This window comes from Lipophrys pholis (genome assembly GCF_963383615.2).
Source record: "Lipophrys pholis genome assembly, chromosome: 4".
Classification (NCBI taxonomy): domain Eukaryota; kingdom Metazoa; phylum Chordata; class Actinopteri; order Blenniiformes; family Blenniidae; genus Lipophrys; species Lipophrys pholis.
Genome location: NC_137637.1, coordinates 26,413,476 through 26,425,826, shown reverse-complemented (window position 1 = coordinate 26,425,826; position 12,351 = coordinate 26,413,476). Strand labels below are relative to the sequence as shown.

At 41.9% G+C, this 12,351-nt stretch overlaps 1 protein-coding gene across 1 annotated transcript in view; it reads right to left on the bottom strand.

Annotated features, from left to right (window-relative positions):
* cdh22 (cadherin 22) overlaps positions 1-10,608 on the bottom strand; it is a 170,181-nt gene extending 159,573 nt beyond the window's left edge. The window contains exon 1 of the mRNA XM_080462459.1: positions 10,383-10,608. The gene's annotated coding sequence lies outside the window, so the exon portion shown is untranslated. The remainder of the gene's footprint in view (positions 1-10,382) is intronic.
* Between the last annotated feature and the right edge of the window lie 1,743 nt (positions 10,609-12,351).

The following is a 12,351-nucleotide window of genomic DNA, read 5'->3' as shown; positions in this document are numbered from 1 at the left end:
GCTTTTTTTATACCCACTTGGGTACGTGTCTTGGGGTTAATTTTGGATTGTTGTGCATAATGAGAAATTGAAGAGATTATGCGTCTCCTTTTGAAAAAAAAAAAAAGAAGTTACATCTCACTATTATAAACTATTTGTCTGCTATGCAGAGCAGAGGACTTTGTGGTCCAGCACATGCAAGTGATGCATTTCTGATCATAACTTGTGATGAAGAGTGATTACTCAAGCAGAGTGACCTCAGTAAATGTAGGTCCCATCAGGCTGAATGAGGATATAGGCAGAGCTGTGAAAATGTTCTTGCATAGCAGTAGCCTCTAGATATTCATCTGAAGCAACATTAAAACAGACTTCAAATCAGTGAGCCACTCCACGTTGATGATGCCAAATGTTTACCAAAGTAGGAAATGTTTTAACGAGGGGGGGGGGGGGCTTTTGAAACTTTGAAACCTTTCAGCATGAGGGCAGGCTATGAGAGTGATGTATCTAGGTGCACAAACACACTTGCGTGTGTGCGTGTGCCATGCAGAAGTGTAAACATGCTTCACACAGCAAAAGCGTAATAGCATTAGTAAGAATGTGCAGCCACCACCCCCCCCCCCCCCCCCCCCCCCCCGCCCCAAGAGTGTGTTCTCAATGCATAATTCAACAAACACATGAAAACTTAAGATCTCGGATCCTTTTTGTTGTTTGTTTATGAGTGCACACGGGTGGTAGTAAGATAAAACAGCAGTATGGGGTATTTCAGTAAACCAATCCATGCACTCATTCCCCTCACTATTCAATCATCTCATTTCTCTGTGGGAAATTCCACTCCACAATCAAACTTGCCATTTTTGCATATTATCCTTTATAGGGGGATGATTTTCTCGTGGCTGACAAATATCTGCTCCGATAGTGCCGTATCACTTTAACCACAATTATTTAAAGATGTCTTTTCCATTATGCCTTTGCAAGGTGCCAATGCTGTCACATTGGAAAACAACTTTGTTCCACTCCCAAGGAGTCCCTAAAAGGGCTGTAATAAGAGTTATTACTTTGCCCAGAGGAATTGTTATCCATGCAGACTGCAGACACTTTGCTTAAAGCTGCCACTTACTCCACACACCTGCTGTTCTCTATCAGTTCAGATACAAGGTAGCTGCTATAGATTATAACAGGGAAAAGATTTAGTGCAGTATTGTTCTGCGTGACTCATGAGTCTCACGCAGATTGTCTGGTTCCATTTCCCATCTCACGTGGCAGGAATGTATTGCGATGACAATGCAACGAGTGGAGTTAATTCATGAAAGACGTACTGCGGTTACACAAGATTGTAGCCTGTAAGTGACCTTATCAAACTTCAAATGGCGTCTGTTGAACCCATCCTACTATCTTCTACACCGCTTTATCTTGTCCTGGGTTGTGGGGGCGCTGGAGCCAATCCCAGCTAGCTATGGACGAGTGCAGAGTAGACCCTGGACACGTTGACAATCCATCACAGAGAGACAGACAATCACATGCACACTTGCGTTCAGAGCTTTGGGCAATTTGGGAAAGACAATTAACCTCACATGCATGTTTTTGCACTGTGGGAGGAAATAGGAGTATTCGCACACACACACACACACACACACACACACACACACACACACACACACACACACACACACACACACACACACACACACACACACACACACACACACACACACACACACACACACACACACACACACACACACACACACACACACACACACACACACACACACACACACACACACACACACACACACACACACACACACACACACACACACACACACACACACACACACACACGGAAAATATGCAAACTCCACATAGAAAGGGCTTGCCAGTATTTGAACCTGTGTGCTTCTCGTTATGAGACAATTGTGCAAGCCACAGGATCACTGTGCGGTCTCTGTTAAAATTGCTGTGAAATAATGAAAATGTATGGAGCTGACACAAATATATCAATGCAATGAGGTGTAATTATGTACTTCCTTTAATGTATATTTGGTCCATTCCTAAAATTCCTGAAAACTAGCTATACCAAAGAAGATAATCGTACGTTGGCATTACAGGTTTACCATGGTTACCATTGTTTTTAACATGATCCTACCAATATAGTAACTGCAGTTCAGCTGTCTTTAGGAGGGTGTCGTGCACATTTTTTAAGTAAATCTTTCATTTCATTAAAAAAACCCTTTCATGTCTCATAAAAAACATAAACTGTGTTTTGACTAACATTTTTTCAGTTTCTTTATGAGCTGGAATGTGTGTGCTTACCACTGTTTATAAATAAAGTACTAAAGCACTAAAGTCCCTAATTGTCCATGATTTTTCCCTCGAAATGCAGCAAAATGGATGTATCTGACTTAAAAATGCCCTAATTTCCTCCCTGGGGTAAATGCCCCTGTAGCCGCCTTGAGGGTCTGCGTAAACTATAACCCTGTTTTCCTGCTCGAATATCCTCGTAACCATAGGAAAGAAACCGTACCAATTTCTGAATTATGCAATTTCTCATTGTAATGTTAACTAAGCTGTAAAGAAGAAAAGGCAAAGGGCGACTTTTAATGATTAACTGCAAAGTATAATATTACACTTACAACTCTAATTCCACAAAGGTTACTATGGCGAGCAAAATGTAATGTAAAACACGCTATAATTCCCAAAAATAACCTTCCTAACAGAGCATAGATAACATATCAGATGTTGAAACTAATGAAAAATTATGAATTTGATTGGAGCAACATATCTGATTAAAGGTGGGGCAGCGTCCAGCAGTCTGTAAACGTCTAAAAAATGAGGACTCCAGTTTTTGGAGTCTTAAAAAGAGAAAAGTTGTCCCCTTCTTGTCTCATGTACAATTCTCACAGCTCAACAATCCTGGGTCTACCTTCCTACGGTTTTCATTTTATGATGCACCCGACGTGTTCCACTGGTGAAAGGTCTGAACCTCAGGCAGGCAAGTTCAGCAGCAGGACTCCGCTACTGCGGAGGTTTGCTGCTGTGATGAATGCAGCATGGGGTCTAACATTGTAAATCATTGCATTTGTTTTCCTTTTACACACCGTTCCAACCTTCTCAGATGCAGGATTATTTTTAAACTAGTTCCAACAAGACAAAAACTCCATTAAGTATACCTGTGTTGCATATTATGACTCCAACCACATTCAATTTATAAAAGCCATCATCACTGAATAATAAGTCGTCATTAGATCAACTATGACCAATCATCCATCTTAAATATTCAAATTCCACGAGAAGGAAGGTTACATCCAGTACAGATCACCACACCCTCACAAGACAAACATAGGGTGGGGGCAGACAGTCACACACTCATACCGACAGGCAATTCAGAGTCCAACTTCAGCCCTGAATACATGTCTTATAGAAATCACATGCATGCACGAGAGAGTGCATTCACGCAAACTCCGTAGAAATCTCCAAATATTCTCACCACGAGTGTGGCTCAATAAACTACCTAAGACAACATTTTGCTTTTTCCTTTTATGCAAGCGGTTCCATCATACACTGCAAACATCTTTGTTGTGTGTCGGGACCAACAAGATAACAGCCCTGCCAGAGAGAGAGATGAGAATGACAGAGAAGCCAAGGCAAGAATAAGACAAGAAAAAGTAACCAAAGCCTGTTTCAGCCACTAACTGCAGCCAACTGCCCGTTGCTAGGCTGCGTTACCAGACAGCAAGTAAAAGGATTTGAAGGGCAATTTTTAACAAATGTACAAATTCTGTATTGATGTTTGTTTCATTCATCTATTGTCTTATCCGCTTATTCCCACTCAGGGTCAGGAGGTGCTGGAGCATGTCCCAGTGTGGATCGTAAAAAAAAAAAAGAAAAAAAAAGGGCAGGAAAATACCTTTGACAAGATGCCAGTTCACAGATGGACTGACACAGACAAGCACTCATCTGTGCTTTCATTCATATCTATGGATGTTGAAAAGGTCTCAAATCAACTTAGAAGTGGGAACGATGGTGTAAACCCTGTGTGACTCCCTCCTGCAAATTTAACCACTTAGCAACAGTCATTCATGTTTTCACACGTATACACGACTCAGATTCATTTTTACTGAGCCGTTCATGAAATAATACTACAGTTCAGTCACCATGTAAATTATCGGCTCACTTTGACTCACCTGTCAGCTTATCTTACGCAAATAATTCAGCCTATAACTTACTGCACGAAGTTAACTAAATTAATTAGCCCATTTCGATAATAATAAAGTATTTCATGGGTAGTTTGCAGGCCATCTAAACTACAGAGCGAGAGCTTTTCTATTATGGCTCTACCTGACTCTCCCTGTAAGTCTTTGGAACTGACAGCCCATCATAAATCTAATTTCAGGGACACTCGTTGTCAATGAGCATCTTCAGCCTGCAAAAATGTCACCTTATACTGCCAGTAGATAATACGAGATGAGACTGGAGTTGAAAAACATGAGACTACCGCTGTCAAACAGAATAAAAATCATATTTACTAGAATCAGAGATACATGCTGAGCAGGGGATAAAATTAAGCACTATTGAGTGCAGACCATTTACTTATTAACACGACCCTAAACCCCCGTCTCAGTCTGGGTTGCTTGCATAAATCTCACAGGAGCAAAACAATATGATAATAAGTTATTCTTTGTCACATTACCTCCAATTCTTTACTGGCTTCAATCTTCTCCTGCATGAAAAAGGGAGTCCGCGTGTGCGCGAGCATGCACGTGTGTGGTGATTCACTGCATTTGTGTGTCTCGCTACATATCAAATATTTCAGCCTCGGAATGTGGATGACTTTCCCTACCTTGGCAGCCTTCATCCCTCCAAAGCCGACACTGATGCAGAAATACACCACCGCATAAGCTCTGCCAGTGGGGTTATGCCAGACTCCGAGGAAGAGTCTTTGTGAACCGTGACATCCAGGTGAAGAACTGCCTGTTTGCAAAGCAGTTGTTCTTCCCACTCCAGTGCAAGAGGCACAAACATAGACCAGCGGACCAGCAACAAACGCAGATTGAGTACACCTGGATCCCATCACCAGAGATTGAATCCTGCCTCCAGGAAATCATGCACATTAGGTGAAAAGACGGAGGAACAAATGCAAGCACAGTCAGAAAAAAAAAAAAAAAATTGACCATGAAATATCTTTCTTCGACTAGCGGCAGTTCGCTGTGCATCAGGGTAAGCATGTTTATCATTACATGTAGGAGCAGGCACTGATGTTTCTAGCTGTTCCACACTCAAAGCACCGACTTTGTGAAGCGTTTGAGTTAAAACCAAGATAACATAATGTGTGTTTGTCATTTATTCTGCTACCAAGCTATAGTTATGGTACAAAGATAAATAAATAAAGGCTTTCTGTCAATGCACTGCCCTGAAATAAGATTTAATTTCCAATACATGTGAAAGGCTGCATTGTACTAAATCCGCCCATAATCAGAATTCTCTATTCAATAGTGCTCTTTTGGCTTTAAATGGCTTTCAAGATAGCTCCCATGTCAACAGATTTCATTACATCATAAGGACAGATGGACTCAGCAGCTGCCTGAATCTTGTTAGTGTCCATTTTCCCTACTTGCTGTTATTTGTTGTTTTGATCAGGTTGGCACATACAATATTGTGGCGCTTGTAACCTTTTTGAAATCTAACACACACAATGGCCTCCCAGATTTGGGTTGAAAAGAGATTCTCATTATCAACAAAACCTTTGATGGTTTTACATGAGAAAGCAGCTCAAAGGACCCATCTGATACGCCAGCTGAACATAAATACGCTGAGCAACCAAACGTGTGGATATTTTTCAAACGCGTAAATGTCCGAACAACAACATAATTTGTCGATACAACAGGGACCAGACATCTGGGAAGCATGTCTGGACTTTAAATATTTGACAGCGTAAACAGAGCAAAATACAATAATTAAAGCTTTTCTCACAATATTTAGTGGATTTAAATTACTTAAGGTAAATTTTTTTGGGGAGGGGTGTCGCTTATTGGGCTTGGTGTCAGTAAACAAGACGATATCGCTCCATGTTTTCGAGAACTCATGTATCGGTTAAATGTACAATGACGCACTTTGGCTACTCTCACCTCAAGAGTGACGCCTATAAACTGGTGGAGAAGCATCTCACTCATGTTGTATTGTTGATAATTACAGTGAATAGTGAAGTGCGGCGTAGAGCTGAATGTTCATACCTGCTGACTGATGGGGCTCCTTACGCTCGGGGCGGGTAAATGTGCTTTTCATATTAATTGCCCGACTGCATCAGTGTTAACGTAAGCATTAGCCCTCTCCAGAATGTACTTTTCTCTCATGCTTTGTTTTTAAAGATAGGTTGGGTAAGATAGATGATTGGAAGGATAAATAAATGGGAGGATGGATAGAAATATATTTTAATGAGTTATACAATTTTCCCTATTAACAATACAAGAGATTTTACCACTAATTCGCTCTCAGATGAACGCAATAAACCACTAAACACAATAGTGCTTAAAAGGAATATTAATAATAAAAAAAAATTAATATTGCCAAGCTAACAACTACAATTACCCATAGTTGCATGTCTAGTAATGAAACAAACAAGTCATGAAACGCCAGCATTAGTACAATACTCTGAGGTGCTTGTGGAGTCTATTTTTGAATGCCATTGAAAACCTGGCTCAAGTAAACTGAGCAAAACTCTTGCAAGCTGTTGTTCCATGATAAACGCCAATACTGGAAACATTTTAAAATTGTTGTCTACCTCCCAAACAAGCTTATCAAATAAAATTAAACCAGTACTTTTGACTTTCCAAATAAAAAACGAAAAGAAAAAAACAGGACCATGAGCAGCATTAGTGACTCCAGGATAGCTTGCTGGCTCGCTTGCTTCGACACAACCAACAATGACAGGAAAAAAACAAAAAAAAAAACATGCATTGGTCATCCGTTTCATTGCAAAGTAAAGGTATCAAAAACGGGGCGAGTTTTCCTCAGCAGAGCCACAGTACTCCAAAATTGCTGGATCAAAGTGTTGCCTGTAACTCTCTCCTTGAAATCAGGTGCAAACAAGACTGGAAAATCAAACATGCAGTCTGTCCACAGCCCTCAGCTCTCCATCTCCTCCCACCAAGCGATTCCATCACAGAGCTCCAGCGTTAATATGGTTGATGCAGTCCCTGCCCAGAGGGGGTAATGAAGTGACTAAGGGCTGACCGTTCCTGACCGCCGACAAGACAGCAGGTGTGAGCAGTGAGGAGTGTGACTGTGGAAATGTGTGCTTGAGAGCGGGTCGGGATGCGTGAGACACATAGACGGGAATCTACCCTCGAGTCCGGATCAATTAGCTGGCCTAATCAGTCCCCTCTTTGTTCGTCATAAAATCCCCAGGTTCACCCCAGTACATATCATATTTACAGCCGCGTCACCGGCATCAATCAACCCACTTTCTTTCTTTATTTCTCTTTCCAGCACTCTCTCTTTTCTTCTCTCTTCTCTTCCGATGTCTATCCAAACACCTCTCCTTTAACACTACATTTATGTGCCTGCTTGGTAAACGGTAATCAATGTCTCACAACGGTAGACTGCTTCATCTAAACGATTTTTCAGGAGGATTGCGCGTGTGTGACAATGAGAAAGCGAGAAAAGAAAGAAGACGTGGAGAGAGAAAAGAGGAACAGAGTGAGAGATAAAACCATTAGACTGTACACACACACACACACACACACACACACACAAAAAGTTTTTGTAAGTAAGCTTACATTTTCTGCATCTATGATTTGTGCATGTGGAAAGAAAAATGTGTGAAAATGCCTGCCTGGAATTGGCACTGACTTCAGAAGCTCAGTAATGCATTCACTTTTGGTACATAAATCACAATCAGCCCATTCTGCCATCTGGGTTACTGCTACATGGCCCCTGTAATGTACATGCTGGTTAGGCCACTGACTGAATAAATGAGGAGTCCAGGATACAAAGCAGATACATGTCAGTAATGGACAGTAAGATGGCAAATGTATCCCCTTTATCCACCCCCCCCCCCCACACACACACACACTGTTCTTAACCAGCACAGGTTTCACACTATGCATCACTCACCAGCAAAGATATTACACTTCTTCTTGTGTATGTGCACAAATGTGCACGTGTATGTCCCTCAATCACATAATCTCAAAACACCTTGTGACATTTATCGCAACGCTTCATGGTGACTCCACATGTGACAGATGAATAAGAGATTTAACACAGCTATAATAAATACCACAAACCTCCACATGCTGAGGCAATTACACAACGCAAGCATTCGTTGAAAATGCGTTTTGATATGGCGGAATTTAAGAAAAGCCACCTGGTGAATGTTTAAAATAACTAATGCTTCATTAAATCTGTCAAATTTTTTGCTGATCTCTGCACCAACTAATTTTCATCCAATAATGTGACCTCCGAAATCAATTTTTCAAACACAGGGTCAATAAAGGTCATGGTCCTCACCCTGAGGTCCTGTCTCTTTGACGGATTTCTGTACAGATCAGTCTAATTGGAAAATTAAGGCCATTGATTGGCTATTGGGACAACAGGCCTTTCTCTCACTCGCAGGAACGCCAATTAGTTCGGGATAAATGGCAAAGTGAGGCATGCCGAAGGGTTTCACCAACAGACACAAATATCTCCCATACAAACGCGCGCACAAAAAAAAAAAACGTGCTCACACGCAGCATGCGTGCATGTACAGAGGTAGACACAGAGTCAATAATGTAGACAAGAGTAAACTTAAGCATTTCTAACCTCTGTCAAGGTCACTTGGTATATATTACCCAGGCTTAAAGTGTTCTGTAACCTCACAGTCACACATCACATTCTGTAATATGAAGCACACACTGACACACGTACGTTGTCCTGTTGGGGATAGGTTGTATTTCATCCAGATAACACAAAACTAGCATTAAACTGGGAACGGAAATATTCGATCCATCATCCGGTAAGAAGGTACGATTTCTTTTCTATTGTTTTAAGGGCAAGGTCTGTCTTACCTGCAAGTGTTTTCGGGGCTTACATGTTAGATTACATTGAGGCAAATTTAAATGTCACATCCACAAATTGGTCGGTTGAGAAACAAAAATGTATTCAAAAGGGAAAGGTAGGTAGCAAAGGCTCAATGAAGGGTTTATAGGGACAGAGGTAAAATTCTGAGAGTGAGCAACTGCTGAGATCTGCATGATGCACTAATGTTGGACCTTGTCCAGCCAAATGTGTTAACAAACAGACTAGAAATTGCTGCCGATGCTAATTGAATCTGTGAAAATCCATTAGATCCACAGCAAGACTGCACATAATTACGTCTGTTATGAACGGCTAAGCCTACCTTGAATGATGGCGATATAATAAGAAAAGGAAAACTGAAAGGAAAGCTTGTTATTCAATTGCGACTGAGTCTTTAATGTGTTGGGCAAATATGGGTGGGGGTGGGGGGGGGGGGGGGGGGGGGGGGGGGGGGGGGGGGGGGGGGGGGGGGGGGGGGTCATCACCGTATTGTTTCCTGATGAAACACTTTCTGTGTTAGTAAGCTTTTAGGCAGCTTCCATACGACAGCATGGCTTTCGTGCACAGTGGCACACATCCAACTTCCCCAAATGCATCCTGTTGGCGCATCAAGTGGCTGCAGTCCTCAGAAACCCGTCTCACACTGCGGGAGGCACGTCGTTTTACACGCGCAATTATGTTTATAAAGTCTATGATTAATCTGCATATCGATACGCATTGACTTGCATTTTATTTCAGCTTTAATTAACCGGGGGGGTGTACAGTGCGGTCAGATTTTGATTCCAATGGTCATGGCACAAATACCTCTGCTGCCCAATCTCAAGAGTGATTTTTGATTTAATGAATGTATGCGGCGCATTTATGAGCGTGAAGACCTCTCACGCCGTGGTTAATTCGTCGAACATATTTTCCCCGCTGTTTCTGACACGAGTAATCTGATTACTTTTCAAAGCGTTTGGTAAAATCACGACCGGTCCCCCCGGCGCTGCGCTCATTACCGCCCGCACCAGCCTGACGTTCAAATATGTGTTGCAAGTGGCAACAAGTTAGAGGCGACCGTGTTCAGCCTTGAAAAGAAAATGATGGTGAATGTGCGATGAATACCAGTCCATTCATTCTCTCTCACTCTCGAGGTACTCGCAATCTCACACAAAATCAATGTGTGCATTTTTTTTTTATATGTATATATTATTATTTCTTTGCTTTTTTTCCCCTCCCTGTGTTGCATCGCACACAAAACTCCCACAGTGCCAATGAAAAGAAGTGATTTGCATGACGAAGAGGAGCTGCACGTTCCAAGATCACGCCGTAAACTTTCACATTAAAATCAAACACTCTCAAAGTCCTACCTGTGTTGCGGCGTGGCGGAAACGAAAGCTTTCCTTTTTTCTCTTTCTTTTCTTTGACAAGTTGCAGACGGACGGCGGTGACCAGTGAATTAGTTGCCACTTCTCCCGGAACCGAATGTATATAGGATTCCCCGTGAGCTGGAAATGAGACGGTCGGATGCTGCGTGCGCCCAGTGTGCCACCGCGCTGCGCGTCTGGAGTCTCCGCCGCTCCGGAGAAGCGCGGAGAGGAACAGCAGCAGTGCCGCTCGCCTCGCTCTCGGTACGACGCGGTGTGGCAAGCCCCTGGTGGTGATGGAAGGAACCTACATGTGTGGTGGTGGCGGTGGTGGTTATGAGAATCATTAGAGCAACAACAGAAGCACAAACTGAGGAAAAAGACATCTTTTTTTTGTCCTCACTCCTTGACAGGTTGCCCTTCTCCCGGACGCTTATACTGTTTATTGCACCCCCCCCCCCCCAAAAAAAAATCGTGTCTCACAGATTGGTAATAAGAAGCTTAAACTCTGAAAAAAGGTCGATAGTCCTTCAGATCAAACAACACACTAATGACTCTGACATAATGGCACCAGCACTGTGTGTAGTGCACCATTACTGCCTTTACAAACGCAGTTCACAGCCAGAAATAATGTGTCTTTTTAGGTAGGTGTGTTGCAATATTGGACAGCTGAAATCGGGAGTGATGAAAGTGTGAGCTCAATCCATGCCTTTAATAAGTGAAGGTGTTCATTGCTTGGTCAAAGAAGACTTTACACTATCTGCCTGAGATATTTTCACATCTTTCTTATTATTCTTATTATATATATATATATATATATATATATATATATATATATATATATATATATATATATATATATATATATATATATATATATATATATATATTACATGAACATACACTGTAAATATTATCTTGGACACATTTATTTTCAAATTTAGTTTGATATTTCATCCTACTATTGTTTTGCACTGTTTTTTCTTGCTTGTTTGAACTATTTGATGGATTTGCTCCACTCCCACCTGAGCAAATTCCTTATATTGTGAAACCTATACCTGGCAATAAATCTGTTTCTGATTCTGATCCTTATGTGGAAAGTCCATACAGACGTGGAGATTGTGTTGTATGTTCATTGTTGAATCATTGGCTCACAACAGTGTGGAGAGTTTAGAGGAGAGGGAACATCAGGGTGTTCAGCTGCAGTGGAGAAACGTAATCCTATTTTTATGACCTGCATGAGAGGTAGAAAACAACAGTAAAAAAAAAAGAGATGAAGAATTGCTTGAGCACAGTGGTGTACGATGCGCTGTCTGGAGGTGATATTCAGATGAAATTTCTTTGGGTATTTTGAGAAGGTGAAAATGTCAAGAATGCCTCCTTCTTTGAAGTGGTTCACCTGTTAATCTGCGCGTGTGTGTGTGTGTGTGTGTGTGTGTGTGTGTGTGTGTGTGTGTGTGTGTGTGTGTGTGTGTGTGTGTGTGTGTGTGTGTGTGTGTGTGTGTGTGTGTGTGTGTGTGTGTGTGTGTGTGTGTGTGTGTGTGTGTATGTGTGTGTGTGTGACAGTGAGAGACAAGGGACAAGACTAGGACAGCACAAGAGAGACTGAGACACAGAGAGTGGGGGGAGTGCTGCAGATTAGCCGCCATCACAACCAGCCAGAGTCTCTCTGAGGCTCAGTCAGCAAGGTTAGGAAGGTTAGAAAGCTGATGTACCAACAAGGATTTTAAAAGCTAGTGTGCAGGAGCTGTTCACACTGAGGTGCTAAATAGAGGAAAGGGATATTTCAGAGTGAGTGAGAGAGAGAGAGAGAGAGGAGGCGGTTGGGGAGTCAGAGAGGGGCAGAGAGAGAAAGTGAAAAAAGAAATAGGTTGTATTCATTTTAATGTTAATCCTAGGCAGAGACTTCATGACTGGCTGGTTACAAATCAATATTTCAACTTGCTGGCAAAAGATTGCATGGAAAAACTGT